The 2413-nt window shown below is 35.1% G+C and overlaps 1 long non-coding RNA gene across 2 annotated transcripts in view; it reads right to left on the reverse strand.

The window, feature by feature from the left end:
* LOC103504184 (uncharacterized) overlaps positions 1-2036 on the reverse strand; it is a 2233-nt gene extending 197 nt beyond the window's left edge. Inside the window, exons 1-4 of one of the 2 annotated variants that reach the window (XR_007822112.1) lie at positions 1631-2036; positions 483-1164; positions 344-406; positions 1-164 (exon numbers count right to left, since the gene is read on the reverse strand). The exon at positions 1-164 is cut by the window's left edge and continues 197 nt beyond it. This is a non-coding gene — a long non-coding RNA (uncharacterized LOC103504184). Of the gene's footprint in view, positions 165-343; positions 407-482 lie in introns of both variants that reach the window. The other variant, XR_007822111.1, reaches the window with a different exon arrangement.
* Positions 2037-2413: the final 377 nt, after the last annotated feature.

Consider the following 2413-nt stretch of genomic DNA (forward strand, 5'->3'; position numbering starts at 1 on the left):
AGAATAGAATAGAAAAACCTGAGAAGTCGTGGTGCTGCAATAATGTAATGCTTATGATATCAAAAGATGAAGACTTACTACCCAATTATGTTTCTTCGATAATCTTCTTGCCAGAGCATGAATGCAATATGCAACATCGGCTCTAGGCTTGGTAGCTAAAATAGCTGCAAAAAAAAGTCCAAAACCATCTTATTGTATTATTATGATTCTATGTACAATACCAAATTTTAGAGCTGCATTATCAAACAAAAATGTAAGGTTCAAATGAAAAAAATATGAAGATGTATAATTAATTATGCGAGAATATATATTACTATCTTGAGAAAGGCATCAAAGAACACACCTCTCATATGTTTTTCCTTCGCAGGACGTTCATTGTTGACTTAACTATAGAAATGTCCAACTCCTGAATTCAACACCACGTCAAGAACATGACGTAAATCTAGGCTATTGAGATGCAATTAGAGTAGGACTTATAAAACCTTATAATCATTGTTAACTTTAGCTAATGAAACTGTGGTAGTATATACTTCAGAGCTCCCAATGCATTTCTAAAGCTATTCTGACCCCACCAGACATTCTCTCTCATTAATAAACCTACAACAAACTCAACAATTTGATATGGTTCACCTCGCACAAACAAAAACAATGCATTAAGCATAAATCTTGATAAATAATTAAGTCACATACCGTCCATTGATCTGTCAATTCAAAGGCACCATTGAACCATATAGAAAACCGCCGGTGTAGACAAAAATCATAATAAACTCCATATCCATAGTAATATTTCACCGACACACAAAAAGTTAAAACTACGGAGAGATTTTTTTAGAGAGAGGAGATGATTCAACAGAAGACCAAATTAGTTTTTTTCATATTACAGGAATAGAACAAGAACAACATCTTGTTCTCTATTCTTCTCTTCCATCTTATTGTTTAGAAGCGGGAACCTAGAGGTTTCTTGCATTTGGATTCAATAAATCAGTGATTTGCTCATTGTAAATCTGCAACGAAGTTTTTCTAGCGAATTTAAATGAACTCATAGATAAAATATGTAGATCATACAGTGGAAGGCAACCATTGTCCAACCTCGAGAACAGAACAGTAACCATCGGACAAAGCATTGGCTGGACCCCAGATGGTATATGTCTTACCGCTTCCCGTCTGGTTCTCAATTAGTACAGAGGCATTTAGGATGCAAAATAAATATCATAAAATTCAGGATTAAAGAGAAGGGTGGATGAAGAGATGCAAAAGGGAATTTATTAAGCAACAAGAATTTCAAATAAATCTCAGAGTGTTTTTTAGAGAGTGAATTCTGTACCCTCAAATCATTCTTGACCCCCAAATTTTTCCATGGTATTTAGAAAGAGAAAACCACAGAGAGATTTTTTTAGAGAGAGAGGAGATGACTCAACAGAAGACCAAATTAGTTTTTCATATTACAGGAAATAGAACAAGAACAACATTTTGTTCTCTATTCTTCTCTTTCATTTTATTGTTTAGAAGGGGGAACCTAGAGTTTCTCGCATTTGGATTCAATAAATCAGTGATTTGGTCATTGTAAATCTGCAACGAAGTTTTTCTAGTGAATTTAAAGGAACTCAGAGATAAAATATGTAGATCATACCGTGGAAGGCAACCGTTGTCCAACCTCGAGAACAAAACAGTAACCATCGGACAAAGCATTGGGTGGACCCCAGATGGTATTGTCTTCCCGCTTCCCGTCTGGTTCAATTAGTACAGAGGCATGTAGATCAAGCGCCGTTAGGGCTAGGAGAAGAAGATGGTGGTGGATCGGCGAGATGGGTATCTGGCAACCCGGAAGATAGGGTTTCTTGGCTGCGTGCTTCATTTTAGAGAAGTAGAAATTGAGAGATAGGAGGAAGAGTGAAGATTCTGAGGAAGAAGAAGAAGAGCAGAGAGCGAGAGAGAAGGGGAGAGGGAGTTAGCCGTTAGAGAGGAAGGTTGTGGAAGAAATTTGAAACGGGAGAGAAGATGTAAAGGGACGGTTTTTGTTGTAACAATAAAAGAAGAGGATGATCCTTGTTATCTATCATTTTCAAATTTCTTTAATTAATTAAAACGATACCTGACTCATATTTTCAATAATTAATTAATAACAATCATTAAATGGGCTTTCTTTTTATTATTGTTGTTTCAACTACAAATAAAAGAAAATAGTTTAACTCTAACTAAATTACTAAATTTATGTGCACAAGTTCATTTTTGTGGCCAGAAAATAGTGCCGGAAATGTTGCTCTATGATGAAAAACAAAGGAGAAAAGCTCTGAAGATAGTTAGTTTCCGAACTGGAAGGCAATTCTTAGTTAATTAATCTATGTAATAATTTCACTGGGTTTAATTAAGTTTTGTTGAAATTTAAAATCATATTATTCTCAACAATTCACCT

The sequence above is a fragment of the Cucumis melo genome, chromosome 6, assembly GCF_025177605.1.
Source record: "Cucumis melo cultivar AY chromosome 6, USDA_Cmelo_AY_1.0, whole genome shotgun sequence".
Taxonomy (NCBI): Eukaryota; Viridiplantae; Streptophyta; class Magnoliopsida; order Cucurbitales; family Cucurbitaceae; genus Cucumis; species Cucumis melo.